A 25,795-nucleotide genomic window follows, 5' to 3' on the forward strand; every position below is an offset into this window, starting at 1 on the left:
TACGACAGACACCACTCCATCATCTGCAAGTTGTCTTAGGCTGCAATTTTGTGTAAGGCAATTGTCAATGTCGCTTACGTAGAAGTTGTACAAAAGGGGGCTTAAACATGAGCCCTGTGGGAGTCCCATGTAAGAGACCCGACTTACTGCCGAATCTCCGTGAGAAAAGTTCAAATGTTTCTCACAAAGCAAGTTATATAACATATTATTCAACAGAGGCGGTAGACCCCGAGAGTGTAATTTGTCTGACAAAACCTCTATTGAAACAGAATCGAAGGCCCCCTTTATGTCCAAGAATACTGAAGCCATTTGTTTTTTTTTCGGCGTAAGCCATTTGAATTTCTGAAGAAAGCAACGCAAGACAATCATTCGTCCCCTTGCCCCTGCGGAACCCATATTGTGTATCTGAGAGTAGGCCATTCGTTTCAACCCATCGATCAAGGCGAAACAAGATCATTTTCTCCAACAATTTCCGTATACAAGACAGCATTGCTATTGGGCGGTACGAATTGAAGTCGGACGCGGGTTTTCCGGGTTTTTGAATAGCTATAATTCGCACTTGTCTCCAATCATCTGGAACAATATTATGCTCCAGAAACCGATTGAATAAATTCAACAAGCGATGTTTCGCCACATCAGGGAGGTTTTTTAACAAGTTGAACTTAATTCTATCCGTTCCTGGAGCCGAATTGTTACAAGAGAGAGCAAGGAGAGCAAGAGAGAATTCTACCATCGAAAACTCGGAATCAAGATCGCACCTATCTTGTGGTATATCTCGAACAATTTTTTGCACAGGAACGGAATCAGGACAAACCTTTCGTGCAAAATTAACTCGCTCTCATTGGATGAAGAGCGATTTCTCATGTTTCGAGCCACTTTCCATAATTTTTTCATTGAAGTTTCTCGTGACAAACCTCCCACGAAATTTCGCCAATAATCACGTTTTTTCCCTTTGATCAAGTTTTTAAATTGATTTTCAAGGTCCAAATACGTTTGAAAATTCTCAATGGTTCCACGTTTCCGAAAAGCTTTAAATGCATTCGATTTATCTCCATAAAGCTTGGAACACTGGCTATCCCACCATGGATTGGGAGGCCTTCGACGAATGGTGGAACCTGGGATGGGTTTCGTTTGAGCGCGGACCGCGCTGTCATAGATCAAACGAGAAATGAAGTTATACTCCTCCAATGGAAGCAAACAATCTCTGGAATTGATGGCTAGAGCAATCGCGTCCGCATATTTTTTCCAGTCAATGTGTCTTGTGAGGTCGTATGCCATGTATGATTCAGAAGAATTCATACCATTGGTGATAGAAATTTTGATTGGCAAGTGGTCACTACCGTTGGGATCCTGGATTACATTCCACTTGCAATCTAACGATAGTGAATTCGAGCAAAGCGAGAGGTCAAGAGCACTTGGGTTGGCAGGAGGTTTAGGTACACGTGATGTTTCCCCAGTGTTCAAAACGGTCATATTGAAGCTGTTACAAAGGTCATATATCAACGATGAACGATTGTCGTCGTACTGTTCCCCCCAGGCAGTTCCGTGAGAGTTGAAGTCTCCCAAGATCAATCGTGGCTCAGGAAGGAGTGAGCACATGTCAACAAGTTGCTTGCGGCTAACCGCAACTCTCGGAGGCCAATACAAGCTGACTATACAGAGGTCTTTGCCTCTGATGTTTGCATGACAAGCAACAGCTTCGATCCCTCCAATAGGTGGAAGGTCAATTCTAAAAAATGAGTGACACTTATTGATCCCCAATAGTACCCCTCCGTATCTGTCATCACGGTCTAAGCGTATTATATTAAAATCGTGGAAAGAGAGATCATTTTGAAAAGAGAGCCAGGTTTCGGACAGAGCAAAAACATCACAATTGAACTTATGAATTAGAAATTTGAATGTATCCAATTTAGGGATAAGACTACGACAATTCCACTGTAAAACAGTGATATCTCCGACCTCTCTATTTAAATTAGACATCAAGAGAGATAATCATTGCAAGGAGGGGCCATGTTTGCATCAATTGCTGCAAAATTGTCTTTAATACTGGAAGCATTGCGGTGACAATGGTTCTGATGGAGTCGGAAACATTAAAACACTTGAATATTTGATCCACAAGGTCAGATAACTTTATAAATCCCGATTGGGAAGTTGAACTTGACGGAAAAACAGGGACATTTGGGGTTTTTGATGTTCCCTCGAGTGCTTGGTCGTTCGAAGGTGAATCATTCCCACGGAAGCCAGGAGGAACCTGATTTTGCTTGTCCGCTGCACTTGTTTTTTTAGGCAAACTAACAGGGGGTATCACCGGAGGGACTTGTCCTTGAATTTTGGGAGTGGTCACATTTTTGCGCCGGGGATTCCCTTGAGAAATAAACGGCGTGCCCCCGTTAGCTGTATCCGCTTCCATTCCGTCAACTGGCAACGTAGCGAAGACATTGTGTGTATTGATTGGTTGTTGTTCTTGAGCCAGTGGAGAAGCGACCTTCAAAATTTCTGCGAAAGTGCGTTTAGAGCGTTCCCTCAAAGAGCGCTTCTGTTTCTCCCAGCGAGTTATGTATGTTTCACAAGCTGAGAGCACGTGTGGGGATCCCCCGCAATATGGACACTTATGCTCAATCGCACTGCAGGATTTCCCCTCATGTTGTTCTCCGCAAGTGGCACATCGTTCTTTATTGGCACAATAAGCAGCCGTGTGACCAACTGACTTGCACTTTAGACAAGTCATTGGCTTTGGAATAAAAAGTCGCACGGCTAACCTCAATTTATCTACCATCACGTAGTCAGGGAGAGCTGAACCAGCGAAGGAGACTCGAAACGAGTTGGACGGCGTAAATTTAGATTCATTCCCTTCATGGGAGACTGTTCCGAGCTGGCGGCAGCCCAAGATCTTAACAGTCGTCGAGGGCAGTTTTTTAAAACGGCCAGTACCTTCACTCGTAATGTATTCGCACGTCAAGCCCGTTTCGGTTATCACACCCTCAATTTCGACTATGTGAGAGGGAATGTAAACCCGATACTCAATTGTAAAATGCTGATCGACAACAATCTTGTTTGCGTCTTTCCGGTCAGTCACTACAACTCGCAATTTGTTTGGACTAACCTTCGAAATTTCCGAAACGGAGGTATACCTTGCCAGATCTTTCGCGATCTGCATGACTCTCAATGCTTTTCCATTAGGCTTAGGCCTGAAGAAAACAACCCAGGGACCACACGCGGGGTGGGAATAACAGGGGAGGAAGGCGAGGACGGGGATTGAGAGGGATCAGGGACAGTAGGGTGGGAAGGTGAAGGTTGAGAAGGAGCGAGGAGAACAGAGGGAGAAGACGAGGTTGAAGGTAAAGTGGGATCGTTAAGGGCAGATGGGAGATTTGCTAGTTTTTTGGAGGGAGGCTTGGTAGGGTTAGCTGACTCGTCCCCAGAAGAAGTATCTTCCGTATTTGGTACGCGTTTGAGTGACTTTTTTTTATCACTTAGGAGGGAACTAGAGTCAGAGACCTCCATATACGAAGGTCCCCCACTCTCTGCCATTTTAAAATTTGCACTTATATTCTAAGTATTTTTTGTTTTTTAAACAATATTTCACAATAAAATAATTCACAAAAACAAAAAAAAAACTTATAATTAATAAATATTTTCTCTGAGTATATTTAATCTTATTCACCTATGAACGCACTCCAGTGCAGATGAACGGGAGCGCGCTGAAAGCTCGTTGGTGGTGAGAATGTGCTTACGACACCACTTACCCGCACTGGTACTGTTGGCACGATGATTCGGCGAAAACTCCAATGTCGGCGAAGCAGCGACAAAATAAAAACCAATCCTTGGTTTTCCGATGATGAAAGCCTCTATCCGCTTTCATTCAGGGTACTCCACTCACTATCCAGATAGCGAAATGAATTCTTCAGCGGCAAAAAAACAACAATCACGCGGTAACCGATAACGGAACTTAGACGCGACTTTCCTTCGTCTGGTTACTTCGGGCAATCGGCGAAGAATGAAGATAGCAATCTTATTTCTCAACAAAATCGGATTGTGATTCATATAAATCAGTGGAATTAAGTATCAATTTAGAAGTAAAAAATTTAAAAGTTAGTATCTTCCTAAGCATTTCCATTGATTTTATCCAAAAAATGCATTCTGAACTAGATTGTTTCTATCAACTAAATAGGTGCACTCTAGTCACAATCGTAATCGTTTAGATACCCAACTCCTATCATTAAAAATGTCGCTGCAATAGCATTATAACACGTTTGTCGCCTAAGGCGCCTATGTTTCTTGCAGGATCCAACTTGCGAATAATTTAGTAAATGAAGAACAAACTTTGCTTGTACACAGCTTTCACATGATCTAATAATATTGTTTTCAATTTGAAGGCGAACTGACAACAAAAACAAATGCCAATGTCTTATAATATTGGTTTCGAATGAAAAAGTAGTGCAAACCATCCGTAATGAAAATTAATGAAAAGTATAGAAGAAACATAATATTTTCATGGTTTTCATTATACGATGTTTCTACAAATCCTAAATATATGTTTGAGTATAAATTAAATCAAATTAGGGTTTGAATCCCATTCAATTTAAACGAGGAAAGTGTTACTCATATCTGGATGACGAGGCGACGAACGTGTTAAGCACATCCTGGTGAGCTTTCAGTAAGCATGTTCGGAAATCACTAATTTCCCAAAAAAAAACCGACCACAACCAATTCGGAATAATTCGAATACCCCCTGAGAAACTTTTGAATAAAAATACGGCCAAACTATCGATATATTTTCTCAGTCGTGTCTTGAACATTCCCATTTTAACATGGGACTATAATAAAAACAGAAAGGCGGATAAAAACACATAATTGGAAGCACCGACAGTCTGAACTAACACTGGTGAACGGTACCGATTGTAATTAATACGATTGAGATGAGTTCAGAAGTAAAAACAACCAGAATGGGAGAACAGAAACGAATACATAATTTTACAGGGTTACAAAACCAGACAAAAAGTTCATGGATCAGTCAAGAATTGTCTAGATAGAGTGAACTGGGATGTTCACTAATTTGTATTGTGATTATTTCGAACATAAATGGACGAAATTATTTATTCAATTCGAATTAATAAACCGGGTACAAATAATTGTGGGGAGTCGGAGTCAGAGTCGGAGATGGGAAAATTTTCTCCGACTCCACAACCTTGATCATATGACCAATTTTATTCACGACTGATTTTCCGTAAAGGCGTATGTATAAAAATTGAACTTTTTTTTCCAAAACCGTAACTCAAAATAAAGATGCCTGATTAAAATATTTAGCAAAGTTGCTGGCAACTCATTGAACTATTTAGTAAAAATAATATATAAAAAAATGAGTGGGTTATATCTATGATATAACCGCAAGGTTGACGTGGAACTACCTTAGCTTAGCAATCATTCGTTTGTATTGATTAAATTCTTGATTGAATGAAACAGTTTCCAAATTCAATTGAGTTCAATATATTTGCTCTGTGAGTGAAAAAAATGAACAAATGCCGTGTAAAGTCAATTCATTTATTGTGATTGATTGTTCTTCGTTACAAGTAAATTTAATGACGGACCTTTTACGTTTGGTATGATGACTAGAACAAAATATAGTACGGAAGAATTATCAAACATTTGATGAACCAGCCTAAGGCTGAAAATCTTTCCAATAAAGACAAAAAAAAATTATCAAACGATTATTCTATTTTACATTTCCCTCTGAAGTTTACATCCCAAAAGTGTACATACTTCTCGAATCTCGAATTTGCTTGAAACTGGGAAGTTCATTCGCTTCTAGTGTCTGCACGATTTTCCCAGGTTCCTAAGTTTAGAAGATCATGTTAGGACAGACATATTCCACTCTGCACAAAGGCAAGCGAGGACAAAAGTACTCGCAGTTTGCATTTATTTGCAGAGCCGATTTCCCCAGAAACCTCGGTTTTGAAGTCTGTGTTAGGGAAACACATTTGAAATACCGATTTCTCCAGGCACCTTGGTTTAGAAATCTCTATTAGGGAACACATTTCGGTGGGAACAAAAGCTCCCCCTACTTTCGTGTGTTCTTCTTCTTCTTTTTGGCTTTAAGAGGGTTTAAACTTTTCAGTTCACTCGCCTCTAGGCTCTTTCGTGTGTTTGCAATGCCGATTTCGCTGCTTGGTTTTAAAGTCTGTGTTAGGGAACATTTTTCGATGAGAACAAAAGTCCCCATACTTTCATGTATTTGCAATGCCGATTTCCCCAAGGCTGCTTGGTTTTGATGGCTGTGTTAGGGAAACCGTAAATCGGGCCAATCAAAACGATGCAGTTAGGGCGTTTAGATAACGCCTAATATTTTACAGTTATTCAATTGTTTATCTAATGAAAAACAACATTTTGTTAGTTGCGATAGATGCGTAGAAATATTCCCTATCAAGTGATGCAAACATCTCTCCTATCCAGTACGAAATGTTCGAGCTATAAGCATTCGAAATCTTTCATTTTTTCCTGCATGTTCTGTGTTTAGGTTTTCATTTTACCCTCCATATATTCCGGTTAGACGTAGTCCCACGTCAATATACTGTTAAAAAATACTTCTTAAAAATTGAATTTAATGGTAAATACACTAATATATTTCTGTAAGAAAACTCTTTTAATGCAACAATTTTTTACATATAAAAGTGTGGTATCGGAATCTCTATAATGGAGATGTGTTTTTTTTAAATTTGTGAAATTTCAATACATTGAGAAATCGTAAAAAAATAAGAAAAGAAATGTGAAAAAAGAAATTTACATGTGACTTAACAAGAAAAATTATATATAACGTTTTATTCTAGGACTAACCGTTCTCGAGATATGACCACTTTCAAATAATAAAAATGATGTTCTTATAAAAATATATTTAACGAATGTTTTAAACACTAAACTCAATTTTATGGTTTTTAACAGTGTATTTGAAATATTATTTTTCCTAAATAGTTCATTGAGTTTTCAATAACTTTGCCACACGTCATATGTCGATCAGTCATCTAGATTTCGAGTTGCAACTAATAAAGAATGTTAAATGTTAATTTTTTCTACATACCCCCTAACAAAAAATGAGTCGCAAATACAATTGGGCATATGGTAATGAAAATTTTGATATTGATTCATTTTTTTTGCGAAAACAACTGCTGCTAAAACCATATTTTTCTTGAGGAATTCTACAGCGCAAAATTTATATCGAATACACAAGAGAAAAAATCACATATTAATCTTATTCATAATGGCAGAGAATTTCAAAACGACAACGAAGTATGCGAAGATCTCACCAGTCATTTCTTAAATATTAGAACTTAGTTATTCAGAGTAATTCCTATGCATGACGATCATATTCCCCTAATGCACTTCCAACACGTTGAACATTCTTTTTTTCTGCATGTTGCTAGAATTGTGCAAGTTTTTAAATACGGTGATTCCACAAATCCGATTAACTACAGTAGAATTTCAGTATGATCTGTATTGTTATTTTTTGTTTTATTTTTTTAAATGGCCTATGAAGAGATTTCTTGATTTTTGACGTAGGACTACGTCTTACATTAAGGGTGCCAAAGTAGAAAACAGGTCACGTTTTTATGGAATAAAGTTAACGTTAATAATTATTTTTGCTGCGAACGGATCTTAACGATCGAATCCAATCGAATCGGAAATTATCTAAGATTTGTTTGATATGCTATACGTTACAATCCCATAGTCTGTATATGGTTTAAATTGATGAAAATTGGGAGCACTCCCATTTCCCCATACATTTGTTCTGTCCATTTGTGTACTATCCCGAACATAGTTGTCAATAACAGGCAACTTATGCAGCCGCTAGAATAGAAACATACAATAAGGAAAGACGGCTTCTCACCCGTCTTCGAATCGACCACACCAAAGTCACTCATACTACTGGATTGCCTACATACAAAGGATGCTAGTATTAAAAATAATATTAGACAGAACTTAAGAGATATTCTAAGTAACTATGGAAAACAGGAAAATAATTTAATAGAATTTTTAAAAGAAACTGAACTTTACAAGGAAATGTAAATAAATTTTAAACTCAAAATAATAAGATTAGAAACAAACAGAATACCGGAGACGAATGAATCTTAATATTTAAAGTCTCCGCGAACAAAGAAAAAGAAGAAGAAGAAGAAGAATAGAAACAACAATTATTATTTTTTTTAAATTTTATTTTAATTAACACAACCATCCGAGCCATGGCAAAGCAGGCGAAAAAAGAGAAGAGTGCAAATGATTATATGTCGCTTCTAGCCATCATTGTTTGACTTTGTATGTGTTGCATGTTTTCGTTGCGCGAAACTTAGAACTTGTTCGTTCCCTGTATATGTGAATAGCACACCTTCGGTATTTTTAGTTGCTATTCGTATTTGTTCTCGTGCGCATCAGTTCTGTTCTGATGCAACAAGCTTCTAGCCTTGTTGACGGTTTTGACCGAGAGTCGAGAAACGATTTTTCATAAACGGTCATTCTCGTGATGTTTCATTTTTATCACTGCAACTGTGTGCATCTGTTAGACGCGTGTTCGATGCTTGTTGAATGGCGATGCACTGAAAATGCCTCTCGTTCAATACTCAGTGCAATGTGTGCATTAATATAAAGAAACGAATTGCGACACATGACTAATTAGTGTATAGTTCCCGCAAAGACAAGAAAGATTCGTTGCTTCTTGAAATGATTCTACAAAACTACGCTCCTAGCTCCTGGAACTTTTTACTAAAGAGTTATTTATGGAATTTCGACGTATTTGCAAATAATATGCGAAATGATAAACCAACAAATTAAAAAAAAGAAAAGATTGCGTAGTCCTACGTCCTAAGCGGTCGTGTCTCGGGAACAACCCCTCGATTTTTTTGAATATTTGAATCAGCATTATCATTTCATTTCATTTTATAATCCCTTATAAAATACTGCCTTCGTGTTGTAAAACGCTACTACATAATATCACAAAATATTAAACAAAACTAATGTAACATTAATAATTATATTATATTATATTAATAACTAATGTAACATTAATAATACGGTTCCAGAAGTCGACGCAGTCCCTCTTGAAACTTGCTTCCGAAGACGAGTGTTTAATCTCAGAAGGCATCAGATTCCAATTTACCACACCTTTGACGAACATTGCCCTTACGTAGGCAGCTGTATTGTTCGAAGAAAGGATGAAGTTCTGCAAACGAAGGCTTTGGAACGGGATCAGTCGTTGAAAGAGCGCTGGTGGGGAACGATTTCTAACCAATTAAAGACGCACGAACGGCATGTATAGAAGTTTTCGAATGGACAACCGATCAAATTCGGCTGGAAATAGCTTACTCTTGCGTAGCGGTTTAGCCCATAGACGAAACGGACACAGCTGTTGAGTGCTACACGTAACCTTTTCATGGAGTATGCACTAGGTGTGACATGCAGAAGTTTACCAAACAGGAAATGTGGCAGAATCAGTGCCTTGAACATTTTAAGCCTAATATTGGTTCAGCGAAAGTATAAAGCGTCGCAGGCAACCGTAGATTTTTCCGCACTGTTGGTGACGAGTCCATCCACTCCAAGTCAGCTTGAAACACAAAACCGAGATCTACAGCTCTGTCAACCCGTTCAATAGGTTGTCCTTCCATGATGATGACAGGCAGTGAATCAACTCGAACCATGTTACGTCGGCGTCTCTTGACAAATGGTGCTTTGCTTTTCGATTGGTTTACATGGAGGTCATTACGATCGGACCATTCAGCAACTCGTGCAAGATCGTCGTTCGCCAATTCTTAGGCAAGGCGCAAATTGAGAAGCGTATGGCGCTCGTAAACGAACACGAGACCACCAACACGATTCATACGTGCCACAAACGTAGCGTGGTGGAGCGCATATTCAGTCGCAGTTTGGTGTAAATAACGTGCCACTCGCATACAATGTCTGATTCACACAGTTTTGCGCGATATATTTATTTACTAACACAATCACCCGACCGGTACGACCAGCACGAGAAACTGTGCTTCATCCACAGCGTCACGCGAGTCGTGTCTCACGAGCGCTCCACAATCTCGCGTCATCTGGCCAATTTGCGCCGTTCTATCTATTTTCATTAGCGCTATATCGCGGCAAGTTACTCGCGCTATACGCGTCTCAACTTGCGCCTGGCCTTACTAGCTCTCGTGCACATGGACCAACGCGTCTAATGTACAGTTGAACGTCGTCTGCATAGATTCGAATTGAACACCATTTTAGCACTGTCGGAAGATCATTGATATAGCAGCAAAACAACAAGGGACCAATCACCGACCCTTGTGGTACGCCAGATGTAACATAACCAACTTCAGAGCACTGTTCACCACAAAAAACTGTCTGTGTCCTTCCCAGTAGATAAGCGTTGACGAGGTTTACTGCTCCGGTTGAGAAAATGAATTTGTACTGAGTTTTGAGCATAGCTTGCGATGTGAAATGGTATCGAACGCTTTAGAGAAGTCTAGCAATAGCAGTATGGTTAATCCCTTTTTGTCTATTGTGGCCGCTAAATCGCCGTATGCACGTAACGTCGCCGTCTTGAAGCTGTGGCCTCTGCTAAAGCCAGCTTGACATTCGGATTGTAGATGGTTCTCAGAAATGAATGCTGACATTTGTTGTATCAGAAGCTTTTCAAAAACCTTCGATAGCGTACACAGGATACTGACAGGTCTAAGATTTGTGAGTGTATTCAAATGAGGTTTTGACGTAGGACTACGTCTTTCATTTCTATACTGGGGTGTAAGTTCAAAGTTTCGAAAACGAAAGCGTTACGCCAGAGAACGAGATTTTGAGCGTTAATAGCTCCTAAACAACTGAAGGGAATGGTATGATAAACACTTCATTCGAAAGATAAAATGTCTACGCGTTATATGCTTGTTACTTTTTGATCCAACAACTTGTTTCAATAGCCCTAAAATTGCTTTCAAAACAGGCTATTGAAATCACACCAATCGGTATATAAGCGAGTGCCGCTCGGAAATCCACTCAGTTGTGATTGCGCAACGATTGAGGTATGATCGCTGGGATGGATGGATGATTCCCTAACACAGACTTCAAAACCATGGAGCCTGGGGAAATCGACATAGCGAAATAGATGCAAGCTGCGAGTACTTTTGTACTCGCTTGCGTTTCTGGAAATCGGAATGTTTCCCTAACACAGACTTCAAAACCATGGAGCTTGTGGAAATCGACTCAGCAAATTAGATGCAAGTAGCGGGAACATTTGTACTCGTATACGTTTTTGCAAATCGGAATGTTTCCCTAACACAGACTTCAAAAGCTTGAAGTCTGGGGAAATCGACATTGCAAAATAGATGCAAGCTGCGAGTACTTTTGTACTCGCTTGCATTTCTGGAAATCGGAATGTTTCCCTAACACAGATTTCAAAACCATGGAGCCTAAGGAAATCGGCATTGCAAATTAAATGCAAGCAGTGGGAACTTTTGCGTTTTTTGCAAATTGGAATGTTCCCCTAACACGGATTTCAAAAACATGGACCCTGGGGAAATTGGCATTGCAAACGGGTACTTTTGTACTCGCTTGCATTTTTGCAAACCGGAATGTGTTTTCCCAATACAGATTTCGAAACCAAGAAATCGGCATTGCAGATACATTCAAGTCGTTAATACTTTCATACCCCCATGCATTTTTACACTCCGGAATTCGTTATGCTGACACGGTCTACAAAAGCGGGTACAAATGCAACGCTTTGGCTCGATTATTCTAGACTGCATTGGAAGATATTTCTTCATGCCGCCAGCTCACTGAACTACTACGCATACCGCAAAAGCCAAAATGTTGATAACTATTTGCTGCGATAACTACTACCATAATGCATGAATTGACTTAAATTGGGATTTGTTTGCAATTTAATTCGTAAATAGTTTCATCCATTTACTAGTTTAATCAATAATTTAATCAATGCACACAAAAGATAGCTCTGCGCAGTGGCGATATAGTACCCAATGAGGAACATCCGAGGTGGGATTATCGCACAAGTTTCTGAAGGGATGATCGCGAATAGCGAGTGAAGTGATAGCGCTGTGATTCTACCACTAAAATCCTGATTCGTTCTTATCTACACAACACGTAGTTTCGTTTGAAACTTTAGCTGAGAAGTTCCCTTTATGGTGAAAGTGGAGTTTTGTTGATTCACGAGTGATATGAGCGGAAAAGTCATATGACACAATATTGACTCCGAACAAATCATCTGCTGCATACCCGCCATCCTGCTATTCATCGCCGGAGTGCTCATCTATTCATCTATCAATCAAACTGTTACGTTCACCTAATGTTCACTCGATCTGGAAATACTAAGGTACCACTCACACAGACATTCCAACCAATGGGTAAAAATAAACGTACAATACTGATGTCTACCTCCGTGTCTGCCGATGGAAACGCTTTGAAACGCTCCAGAGATGATCTCGATAAAGCTAATGATCATGTGGACACGTTAGACGAACTTCTAAGTCGAATGCGCCAAATGTTTGATGATACTAATACGAAGATAGAAGTCAACATCGAGAGCAGTAAGCGTGAGCTACAGGCGGAGATCGGAATATTGCGAGAGGAAGTACAACAAATCAAAACAGAGTTTTCTTCCGAAGTTAGGCGGTTGAATGACTGTGTCTCTACGATAAGAGATGATGTGCTGGTCAATAAGGAACATATCTTTGTAGTGGAGAGGCGAAACGATTTGTTACTATCTGGTGTTCCCTTCCAAACGACAGAGAATCTACTGGATTACTTCGAGAAAATTGCATATACTCTTGGATATTGTGAAGAAAACGATCCACAAATTTATGCGAAACGTCTTGCTAGAACTCCGATAGCTGTTGGCGCCACACCCCACATCGTTCTGCAATTTGGTTTCAAATTCGCTCGAGATGATTTTTACAACCGGTATCTATCTTCACGCAACCATTCTCTGTCGCATCTGGGTTTTGATGTCAACAAGAGGATTTATCTCAACGAAAATTTGACCGAGGAGGCCCGCCGTATCAAGACACTGGCTGTTAAACTCAAGAAAGCTGGTAAGCTGTTTTCCGTTTACACACGAGATGGAGTGATTCACGTGAAGTCTACTGCGGATGCTGCTGTACAGTGAATAAACTCTGTAGATCAATTAGCGGAGAAATAAACCTTTCCTTGTTGCATCATACTTCCTTCCACATATTTCCGTGTATCATTTCCTGCGATATTAGTCCGCTCCTGAAAGTAAATTTTCAAACCTTTCCGAAAAGTTTTTGTTTGCTCCTCCCGATTCTTTCCGTGATTCCATTCCTTATATTTTTCCATGATTTATTCCTTCCTAAAAGTAATGCTGCTCGACGTCTAAATTCCGTTCTTACCTGCTGCTGCTGCTGTTGCTGTTTTTGCTGCTGTTGCTGTTTCGCGTCTTCGTCTTTGCTGCTGTCGTTATGACTACTGCTAGTGGAACCGCAATTGTAATGAATTTATTTAATGCTACTACTCCATGAATGAATGTAATGTCTCACTAGATCAAGTAGAATCACAAGTTATAATGAAACCAGTGATTCGTTAGGAATGCGTTACTATAGTTTATTTGATAGTTTACATATGAATCTTCACTCAATATTTGATTTCTTTGCTGATTTTCTCTTGTGGGACTGGGTCATGCTGTTTCGTTGTTGTTCGCTGTATACTCTGCTTCCTGATGTCGGTCGATGACGTCAATGCTCTCGCAAATGGTAGTATTGCTTGTATACTTAAAGTGGTTATGAATTGTGCTTTACGTTCTGATAGTCTGAATATTTGCCACATTAACGTCCAAAGTTTGTGCGCACGCAGTTTAAGTAAATTTAATGAGTTAAAGTTTATTATACAAGACAGTTAATTGGACATAATTTGTATTTCCGAAACCTGGCTTTCCGATAGCGTGTCTGATAACGTGATTGCTATTGAAGGTTTTAATTTGATTAGGAATGATCGTTTATATAGTCAAGGCGGTGGAATCTGTGTTTATTATAGGAAATGTCTAAATGTAAAAGTGTTATCACATTCTAATTTTCATAGTGGCTTTGAAATCGTTGATAGAACCGAATTGTTCCTTCAAGTTCAGCATAACACATCTAAATTTTTACTAGGCGTTGTCTACAATCCTCCACGTAATGATTGTTCCGAAATTCTATACAATCAGCTAAATGATTTATCACTGTATTATACAGATATTCTCGTGGTTGGAGATTTCAATACTGACTTACGAAATTCTACAACTCATTCGGTTGGGTTAGATAACACTTTGAATGCTTTAGGTTTAAATTGTGTCAGTTATGAACCAATACACTTTTACCCTGGGGGATCCTCACTGATTGACCTGATGTTAACCAATAATACTGATTTCATCTTAAATTTTAACCAGGTATCTGCACCTGGGTTCTCGAAACATGACATTATTTTTTCGTCGATAAATATCTCTCGTAGTGGTACTGCGAACCAGTTACAGTATTATAGTGATTATAATAATATTGACTGAAATGGACTATGTTATGATTCTGAATCCATCGATTGGTCTTTATTATATTCTGTTTCCGACCCCAATGTAGCACTCGATTTTCTCAATCAACGGATTATTGAACTGTATGATTCATATGTACCTTTCAAAGTGTTCAAACCAAAGAAAAATCCTTGGTTTAATAATGAGATTCAAATTGCCATGATTGAACGAAATGTTGCTTATGGATTATGGATTTCTACCAGAAATCCTTCAAATTACAACAATATATATTTCGGCGAGATTGTGTGGCTTGGTTCAGCAGGGGAAATCAGCAAAACTTTTGATTTTCTTTTTTTTTTTAGTTGTTAAGTTAAGATTAGTTAATAGATACTGTAGCTCTTTCATTATGAATTTTAATGGAAATGAAATAGGACCTGGTTGTGGTAAATTAAAAGGTTTCACCTTACTCTACAACAATTACAATAAATAAATAAATAAATAATTGAAGAAATACAATTGATTACTAAGCCAACGGCAGTCCTACGTCAACCTTGCGGTTATTCCATAGGTATAATCCATCCATTGTTTTTTACGAATGGGCACTATCTTCGCACGTTTCCAGCATTAGGAAAGACAGAAGTTTCAACGATTTTTTTGAAAATATAGGTGATATGTTGCAGAACTAGAGGAAGATTTTGATGAAGCATATCGGCAATCCATCGAGACCTGTTGCGTTTGACTGATGCCCCACACTGCATTTACCACTTCCCAGTCTTGCACTGGAAAGAACGAAAAGTTAGTAAGCTTCAATATATTAGGCTGTCAAAAAAGTCCTGCGGTATTTTTTTTTTCATTTTCATTTGTTTCCTAAAATTAGTTACAATCATCTGTTTTAAGTCAAATATGCGCCGTTTTGTTCGATGACTTGTTCCCAACGAGATGCTAACTTCATAATACCCCTGTTATAGAAGCTCGCTTCCTTATTGGCAAAAAACTCAGATAGCCAATTTTCATAGGTCTCTTTTGTGGCTAACTTCTGACTACCTAGCTCGTTCGCCATGGACAAAAACATGTGGTAGTCACTTGGTGCAAGGTCCGGACTATACGGCGGATGCAAAAGAACCTCCCATCCGAACTCCCGGAGCTTCTGGCGCGTCACCAAAGAAGTGTGTGGCCTGGCGTTGTCCTGATGGAAGACAATGCGGCCTCTGTTTATCAAAGATGGCCTCTTCTTCATGAGTGCTACCTTCAAGCGGTCCAGTTGTTGGCAGTACAGGTCCGAATTGAGCGTTTGGCCATAGGGAAGCAGCTCATAATAGATTATTCCTTGACAATCCCACCAAACACACAGCAGAACCTTCCTGGCCGTTAATGAGGGCTTGGCCACCGTCTGAGCCGCTTCAGCGGGCTCCGACCACGACCGTTTGCGCTTCACGTTGTCGTAAGTGACCCACTTTTCATCGCCAGTCACCATCCGCTTCAGAAACGGGTCGATTTTGTTGCGATTTACATGCGTCGATACGGTCAAAGATGTTTTTTTGCGTCAACGTGTGTGGCACCCATACATCGAGCTTCTTTGTGAATCCAAGCTTCTTCAAATGGTTAATAACGGTTTGATGACTTATCCTCAACTCTTGGCCGATGTTACGGCTGCTACTATGCCGGTCTTTCTCGGCTAATTCAGCGATTTTGTCGCAATTTTCGACGACAGGTCTTCCGGAGCGTGGCGCATCTTCGACGACCTCTACACCAGAACGAAAACGTTGAAACCATCGTTGTGCGGTGGAAATGGAAACTGTATCGGGTCCATAAACTGCACAAATTTTATTGGCAGCTTGAGATGCATTTTTGCCTTTGTCATAGTAGTACTGTAAAATATGTCGGATTTTCTCTTTATTTTGCTCCATATTTGCGACACTATAACTCACGAACGACTTAACCAAACAAAACACTGTCAAGGACTATATTATAGCGCGCAAAAATACCTTTCCAACAAGCTATAGTATGACTCGATACCAATGAATACAACTAGAACTACGCGCTTACAACGATACCTCGCGGAAATACCGCAGGACTTTTTTGACAGCCCAATATATTCAGACGAGGATGCAATGTTTTCATGAGTTTTCAATAGCTGTTCCGTCAGAGTATCACTCATGTCGAGTAGTAATATAAGTTCTGTACATCATACTCTCGCAGAATAGGCTCTATCAATTCCATTTACTGATCATCAGTCATTGTCACCATCTTCGTCGTTATTTGCAAACAATGCAAAGCCGTTAATTTCAAGACGTTGGATAATCTTTAACACTCCTATACTCGCGCATTGGTCTGTCAGACCGAGAAATCAATAATTCGTTCATTTCTTAGAAAATATCAACACTACGACTTTGCGATTCTCTCTAGCTTCGTTATTCGTCGTTCGTCATCGTTTAGCGTATCGCATGTGTTGGTACAAAGGGGACGTGTGCCACTTTTTTAACACTTTCGGTCTGACATACCGACGCGAGTATAGGAGTAACTTTTTTATACAAGTGCCTTTTTTCGTATTCTAGGATATTGTTGAATGAAATGTATAAATTTATGTTAGTGGCATGAAATAATTATAGAATATAATGCATAAGATCATTACCGGACTATTCTTATTTGATTTCAGTCCCTTCTGTAACTGGATTGAACGGATCCATATATTAACTATTCGTCGATATATTCGTCGTTAGATTCATACGTTCAAAAGCAAAATATAAATGTTTGACTTTCGTATAGTTATTCGATAAATATAATGGTCACAAATATACACACTTGTGAAAGAATTTCACTTGTGGAAGGGTTGTAAACAGTGAACTATAAACTAATCGGTGGCTTATGGTAATTTTTAACAATTACATTTTCGGGGATATTTTTTTTATAATGAACAATATCGACAAGAAAACAAGAGAAAGAAAAGAAAGTTACTAGAAATCCTTTTATATTATCTTTTTATGCCCCATCTAAAAAAGGGAATAATTCTTAGTTTACCAAGAATACAGAGACAAAGAATATTAGAAACATGCAACATTCATATTCCAGAACCTCTATCATCTGGTAATTATCTAGAAGTCGTTATACATTCTTCTCTTCGAAGAAAGACCAGAAAACACACCACAACTGCATGGAATGTAAAAAAATATGTTTGTTTCGAGCATGCAGTTATGCTATGTTCCGATTCTTACTCCAATGAAACCACAATCGATTAATACATTTTTATGTTATTTTATAGCTCTTTATACTTCCATTAATTATATTCAGTGGCTTACTTTTAATTAATGACAGTGAAAAATACGAATTTCGTTATTTGTGTTGGAGTATCAAAAATTACTCTGTTTTGAGGAGGCTGAATTAGATGACTATTAAAACATAATAAAGACGAAGAAAAAATATTTTTTGGAGTTTTTTCATTCAATCATACCCTCTTCTTCGAATAAATGCCAATAAAGCCTGAAAAATACACAATGGCAACATTACAGAGAGGTTCAATTTTCGGTCTGTGACACCGTGCGCGAGTATACGTGTTATGATTTTGCACGCGAGTACAGAAGGGTTTATCAGTCTACCGTAGCATGTATGTTTTGAACAACATTGTTCGTGGCTGTCAGTTATATCGGATGTCGATCCCATATGTTGTCAAGATTTTGAGCACCTCTTCCGTCAGAGTTGCCGTCCTGTGTGTTTCGTGCGAAAGAACAAGTGCCTCATGAATTATCTTGAAATCTTGAGTATCAATTTAGAATGCGTGTTCTTGGCCGACTCTATGTGAAATTTCTCGGTCCATTCTTTCCATCTATCATAACTCCTAGAAATATTTGTCTGCTTAAATCTGATAGATTAGAATGCCAACCCATCGTAATATTGCAAGTTATCAATCGGAAGTAAATCGATTGGTCACATTCGCTCGATTTCCCATATCGTAATTTCACCAATAACCCTAAATTAATCCCATCCAGCCAACGAACAAAAAGTTTTTCCCGGTGCACACGGAACAGAGGCAACAAATAGCACATAATTCATTTCCCATAATAATTATTAATTTTAACTTCCAGTTTACTTTACCCATTCCCTGAACTTTCCACATTTGCTTCGTCGAGCGCAAAGCTCCGAACGTTTTCCTTTGCCGGAAAACGGTTCAAATTTTTTCCGAGTAACGGGTATGGCGTGAGCGAAGTAGATTCCATTCTACAACTCACGGAAATGGTGGTAACAGATTGAGGGAAAATTCAGCACCCTTCGGACTGGTCTGTTTTTCTTTCGTTCGGTCCCAGTTCGGTACATCCGGTTCGCCGCCTGTGAATTGAAAACTAACCCAAAATCGGGGCGGCTAAGCGAATTAACGGCAGACGGAGGCTCAAATTTTCCGCATCAAGCACCATCGGCGGCAAGGAAAAGCGCAGCGTTCGGCAAGTTTTCCGACTGTTGAAAAAATTTAATATAATTCTGTTGGGCGTCTTTGTTGTGGGTGTGTGTGTGTGTGTATGCGTGTTCGTGTGCTGCTTGAGGGGAACTTTTTTCCCCTTCCGCGGCTCAGAAGGTTCATTATGTCCTGTTAGAGAACTTTAGCTATTTTTGCAAGCATGGTAAAATTCTACAATACAGAAATTAATTTTATCCTTTGTTTAAGCGAGGTCCTATTTTTTTGCGTGTGTTCGCTCTGCATAGTTGCGCTAGAGCACAAAACGAATTCTAAATAGGATTACTTAATTTCGCACTGAATTTTTTCCCTCGCAGTCGCCGAAGGAAAGCGAAAAAACGGTTTGCCTTGTGTCCACGTTTTTATCCTGCTGTTGAATCAAAACGCTCTCCCTCGTTCTCCGTTTGCGTCTAGTACTCTAATTAAGTAATTACGTGTTAATGCACATATTTCGTGATGGATAATTTGAATAAATTAAAACATAGTCGGGCAAAAAAAATGAAAAAAGAAGGTGTGTAGCAGACTAGAAAGCGACTAGAACGTTGCAGGTCCCATGGGAGGAGCGGACATTTGCCAACTGAGTTGGTTTTTCTCTCGTAATTGATGGAGGAGGAAAAAAGGTTGTTTTTTTTTCATCCACCATATCACGATTTTACGGGTAGCTGAACTAGTTGAAAAGAAGTGATTTTGTTCCGTTTTAACTAGTTGTTCCGGAACGCGGGGGAGGTAATCAATCTTAGCCCGGAGTTGGTCTTTTGATACTTTTGATACTTTTTATCTGATTGGGTGGCGGGAAAAAAACATGTTTCCGGTTTAGTTTTGAAAAAAAAGGTTTGTATATGGATTTTGTTAGTTCGCTAGATGAATATGTGCGCGTTTGGCATTTTTATTCTTACTTCCGAGTTTGTTCATAAAAAGAAGAAAAGCGAAAATCTTAGTTACTTCAGAAAAATTCACAAAAAATTAAGACAAAAATTGACAAAAAATGTTAAAATAAGTTGAAAAAAAAGAATTTTGGAAAAAACTGGTTTGCGGGTTAACTAGGAGATGAAGCATGTATGTCAAAAAGGTGATTTATGTCACGGATACAGGCCCTCTGCTTACGATATGAGAAATATATCAAAATCCTATAAGACTGCATAAAACACCTGAATTCCAGATAAACAAAAATATAATCCGGTTATACGAAATTCGATAAAATCCCAGTTCCTAAATACAATCGAATTTCAGATTCTATATTCTATAGTCATGACTAGGGCTCGGCATAGTCATAGTCAACTGAGGATAGTCAGCTGCCTATCTGACTGACTATATCCGTATTCAGTCGGAAATGACTTTTGGCTTCTTCACGCAGTTTCTCCGCCTAAACGACAAATCAGTCTGTCGGGCGTTTAGTCTCTCTCTCCCTCTACTGACACGACTATATCATTTCATTCTTCCCAGTCAAATTTTCTTCATTGTATTTTGAAGTGACTTCCCCCAAAATGTAATCGTTCCTCTCTTTCTCTCCCATGTATCATTATGCATGCATCGATGTTTGAGTTCAACGTGGTTTGACATACGCTACAGGTGAGCTAGATTTTTTTATGTCGTGCACGAAAATTACTCACACGTATAAAACAGCGTGCAGTGTGTATGCACTATTTTGCTCGCTATCTACTAATGCTAACGCAAGGACTTTTATAGAATACTTCATAAATGTCTAAGTTCGTTGGTTTGAGTTCACGATGGGTCGATATAAAACAGTCTATTGGTGGGGTAACTACTTGTTTGCATTAGAAATCAAGTTTTCGTTCCTCTTTATATGGACGAAAAATAAGATTGCGTACGCGGGTATGAAATTAGTGTCAGGGGGAAATGGAAGTGTGGATTGAAGTCAGTTGAATGAAGAGGCAAATTTAGTTGAAAAAACCACTGACTGGACTAGTTTACCAGTCATCCTCGCTGGTCAACGCTAGTCAATTCATTTTCTAGTCAAGTCACTTATTGTTGACGACGACTGCCGAAGCAGTTCTAGTCGAAGCGAAGCTACTGAGAGTAGAGTCGGTCTTCATTTTTTCCCCTTCGAAGATTTCGGGCCCTGGTCATGACTACTGTCTACAAATGCATTAAATTTCAAATACCTCATTTTCGAAATATCACTCCGCTCGAAATCAGTGACACCGTATTACATTTTGAACGACTCTCTTGCCGTGAAATTGGTGTTAACGAAATTACCTGAAATTAAAGAGAAAAAAATATTATTGGACTGATAAAGTATGGAAGCATGAGAATGAAAAGAAATATTACAACAAGAAAAATATAAAAAGAGAACTGTTTCATCGGGAAACTATAGGAGACTATAATTATAGATCAATGTAAACGTATGTTTGTATTCAATATTATGTATTAAATATTAAATAGATTAATGACCACCATATGAACCAAAACGGTTCTGTGTGGTTTTTTGACGTTAAACTACGTCTTTCAGGAAGGGTGCCAAATCAGAAAACAGGTCACGTTTTTATGAAATAAATTTAACGTTAATAACTATTTTCACTGTGAACGAATTCTCATGAATTACATACCAATCGAATCGGAAATTCTCTATGATTTGTTTGATATGCTATACATTATAATTCGCTAATCTCTCAAAGGTTTCAATTCATGAAAACTGAACTTCCTTTTTCCCATAGATTTGTTCTGCGATTTGTGTGCTAACTCTACCCGTATCTCGAATGATTATAACTCGAACATTTCTCAATAGATCGGAAACATGTTTGCATCAATTGATAGGACATATTTCTACGCGTCTATCACAATTAATGAAATATTATTTTTCATGAGATGAACAGTTATTCAAACTGTAAAATGTCAAGCGTTATTCAAACGCCCTAACTACAAATTTTATTTTGGCCCGATTTACGGTTTCCCCAACACAGACTTTAAAATCGATGTGCGTGTGGAAATCCGCTTTGCAAATATACATGCAAGTCGGGGGTATTTTTGTCCCCACCGAGCTGTTTTTCCCTAACACGGACTTCAAAATCAATGTGCCCGGGAGAATCCGTTTTGTCAAAACATGCAAGTCGGGAGTATTTTTTCCCACTGAGTTGTGTTTCCCTAACACGGACTTCAAAATTAATGTGCCTGGGGGAATCCGCATTGCACATACATGCATGTCGGGGGTGTTTTTTGGTGTTGAGTACTTTTGTACATGCTTGTCGTTGTGCAGACCGGAGTATGTTTCCCTAAAACGTACTTTTAAACTGAGAAGCCTAGGAAAATCGTCATTTCAGATACTAGAGGTAAACGAACTTTCGCGGTTCGAGAACTACGGTAGCATGAGATGTGCAATATTTTTAGAGGGAAATGTAAAATACAATGATCGTTTGACAATTCTTCCGTTCATATATTTTGGTAGTCCTAGGATCATATCAAACGCCCCTCTCTAAGGGGGGGCTGACATACAAATGAAACGCAAATTCCTGCATTACTCAAGAATTAATCAAGTAAACGAAATCAAATTCTGGTTTTGTTTTGATGGTTTGATACTGCTTGCCCCTCTCTAAAGAGGAGGGGAGGATGCTGAACAACTCGAGAACTAATCAAACAAATGGAATCAAGCTTAGCATATACAGGCCGTTGTGCTCCCTTGGCCGAGTGGTTAGCGTCATAACTAACATACCGGGTGTTCGGGTTCGATTCCCGTTCTGGTCGGGGGAATTTTTCGTCAAAGAAATTTCCTCCGACTTGCACTGTGATCACGCGTATTCTAGAGCTTGCCACTCAAAATGCATTCAAGGCGTGTTATTTGGCATAGAAATCTCAACTAAGTACTAATAAAAATGACGCAAGTAATACTACGTTGAGACGGCGAAGTTCCTCTAGGAACGTTAGTACCATTGAAGAAGAAGAAGAGATATACAGGCCGGACTCGATTATCCGGAGACTCGATTCTCCGGAGTATTTAATTTTTGATTTTCGGTAAATTTGAATAATTTGTACAATTATTCTATATTGGATAGCTAATATGGGTATCAAAAAATGCAAATACAATATGGCGGCCACTACAAAATGGCGGAATATATATTTTCTCAGAACTCCATCAATATGGGTATCAAATGGAAGGGCTTGACTAGTAGAACACAGTTATTCATGAAAAAATGAACTCGTTCCTGTTTTTTTTTTATATATTTTTGTACCCTACACTCACCCCCACCTCGAAGATACTCTCATTTGAGAATCCTAGTTAACTGATTGATCAAAAAATTGGAACATACCTTTAATTCTACTCTCATTATAAAACTGCGTATTCCATGATCTTGAAAATTTAAATTTTGTAGCGGCTGCCATTTTGGATTTCGAAGATCATGGAATACGCAATTTCATAATGACACCAGGGATAAAGATGTGTTCCAAATTTCAGATCAATCGGTCAACAGGAAGGGGGTTATTTTTTTATTATTTGCAACACATTTCGGCTGGTTCGTCACTTTTACTTCCGTTTTTTGGAAGAATGTCGGGAGTGAGAATTGAACTCGTAATCTCTGTGTGAGAGGTATTGATGTTACCACTACGCCAGATCGCCTCCACTGGAAGGGGGTTAAATTTCCATTAATGTGGTACAGCGCTGCAGACAAAGTTACAAAGTCACAAATATACAAACGTGTCAACCTTGATAAAACCGTTCAATAAATAAGTGCAAATCATAATTATATTACGTTTTCCGAGAAAAAATTCGTTGTTTTTTATGACTTGATTATCCGGAATGAAAAACAAAAATTAATACTCCGGATAATCGAGTCCGACCTGTAGAGGTTTTAGGGATCGATAAACGTTTCTATGGTAGTTCGACACTCCCCCCCCCCCTCTCTAAAAAGGGTGGCTCCCATACAAATGAAACACGAATTTCTGCATAACTCAAGAATTAATCAAGCAAATTGAGCCATATTTGGTATGTGGAGGTTTTAGGGGGCACGTGCACCCGTGGCCGAGTGGTTAGCGTCTCACATTATCATGCCGGGTGTTCGGGTTCGATTCCCTTTCTGGCCGGGGGAATTTTTCGTCAGAGAAATTACCTTCGACTTGCACTGTGGTCACGCGTATTCTAGAGCTTGCCCCTCGGATTACATTCAAGGAATGTTAAGGCGTGTGGCTTAAGAAATCTCAACTAAGTATTAATGAATGACGCTAGTTTAATGTACACGATGAGACGGCAAAAGTTCCACAGGGAACGTTAACGCCATTCAAGAAGAAGGTTTTAGGGGGCACGAAGCGTTTCTTTGGTGGTTCGACACACCTACCCCCTCTCTAAGGACATGAAGGCTGCCATACAAATGAAACACAAACTTCTGCATAACTTGAGACCTAAATAAGCAAATGGAGCCAAATTTGGGATGTGAGAGTTTTTGGGTACGAGAAATGTTTCTATGATGGTATGACACACCCCTTCCTCTGGAATGGAGAGGGGGTCCGATAAAAATAATGCATATATTTCCACCAAACATATTCCAACCAAAAATAACAATTGAAAATTTTCGGAAAACTTTGAAGGGAAATAGGAAAATTTTAAAAATTCAATTCGCATGTGTTCTACAATTACATATTGCCAAGCGTTGTTAGTTCAATTGATGTTTGTGGTAACGAAACTGATCTTTGTTAGAAGTGTGAAAATTGATTTTAATGTAATAGAACGCACTCCTATATCGTCTTCTATCTATACGAATAAAAATGGATCGCCGATAATAAATAGTTGATAAGAGTAAAACTCGGTAATTACTTACCGATTTAGGGCTGTCTTCATTCTGTCATATTTTCTGTATCAAACATGTATAACGGAGAAACATATTATTTGCAAGTGGTTGAAAAATCTTGAACGAGAATTGTGTCTAATAATCTGATATTATAATGATGAGTTTTGTTGGAAATAATAGGAATTTTATAGTGAAAGGTAATTTTAAAGGTTAGATTAGAAAATCAATCAATGAACAGTTCTGCGATTGGACCCATGAACGTGTGCTTAGTAAGAAAACGTGGATGTGATGTGAAAACGTGGAACGAAAAATAAATTTTGGGCGGCCCGAAGTTTGCCGGGTCAGCTAGTGCCATATAAGAATTGACGGTTCGCTCGCATTTTCGGCGCTTCGATGCCTTCTTTGTAACGCTCTCACTATTTTTTTTCTAAATATAATCAGAACAAAAATAAGCTTCGAAATCGGCTCAGCAACGATACGATGAACGCTATTTTGAGATCGAAGGATTTGGCCAAACATCGTGATGGCAGCTCGAAAATTTCTAAAAATTGATAGTATAAGCATCATCAAACACACGAATGACTTGCAAATGTAAATGTGGCATTTGTAGTAAATAAATGAGTATTTTTTTAATGCTTTTTTTCTCAACAACGAATATTTTTGATTGCACAGATTTTTGGAAAAAAAAACTACAGATGAGAAAGATTTTTAACTCCTCTGGTACAGATTTAAATGTGGCAACACTGTTTGGCACCCTAAATGAATGACGTAGTTCTACGTCAAAAAGGGCATACCACAGTAGTTCAAAATAATGGACGCAGTGGTTAACACCCAACAAGCGAAATAAAATGTTGCAGTAATTTGTATTAATGATTATGAATTAAACTTGATATTTATTGAATTCAATGTTTATTTATTGATGAGAAAATGAGTTTACTCACTTAATCAACCGCAATGTTTTTGAATTGGAATTTTGTATGTATTGGTTTTGAATTTTGTATGAATAAGATAAAGATAAAACTTTTAAAGAAATTTGGTTATTGGGGTCGATGGTATCACTTCATCCTAGAAAAGGTGTCTCTTGTCCAAAATAGTTTGAGAATCCCTGCTTTAGATTGACTTTAACAT

General features: G+C 38.6%; 1 protein-coding gene across 9 annotated transcripts in view; it reads right to left on the reverse strand.

Moving 5' to 3' along the window:
* LOC129768148 (nyctalopin-like) overlaps positions 1-25,795 on the reverse strand; it is a 324,518-nt gene that overhangs the window by 93,762 nt on the left and 204,961 nt on the right. Inside the window, exon 4 of one of the 9 annotated variants that reach the window (XM_055769598.1) lies at positions 21,056-21,149. The exons of the other annotated variants lie outside the window; for them this stretch is intronic. The gene's annotated coding sequence lies outside the window, so the exon portion shown is untranslated. The remainder of the gene's footprint in view (positions 1-21,055; positions 21,150-25,795) is intronic. 9 annotated transcript variants of the gene reach the window in all.

This window comes from Toxorhynchites rutilus, chromosome 2 (assembly GCF_029784135.1).
Source record: "Toxorhynchites rutilus septentrionalis strain SRP chromosome 2, ASM2978413v1, whole genome shotgun sequence".
NCBI classification, from domain to species: Eukaryota; Metazoa; Arthropoda; class Insecta; order Diptera; family Culicidae; genus Toxorhynchites; species Toxorhynchites rutilus.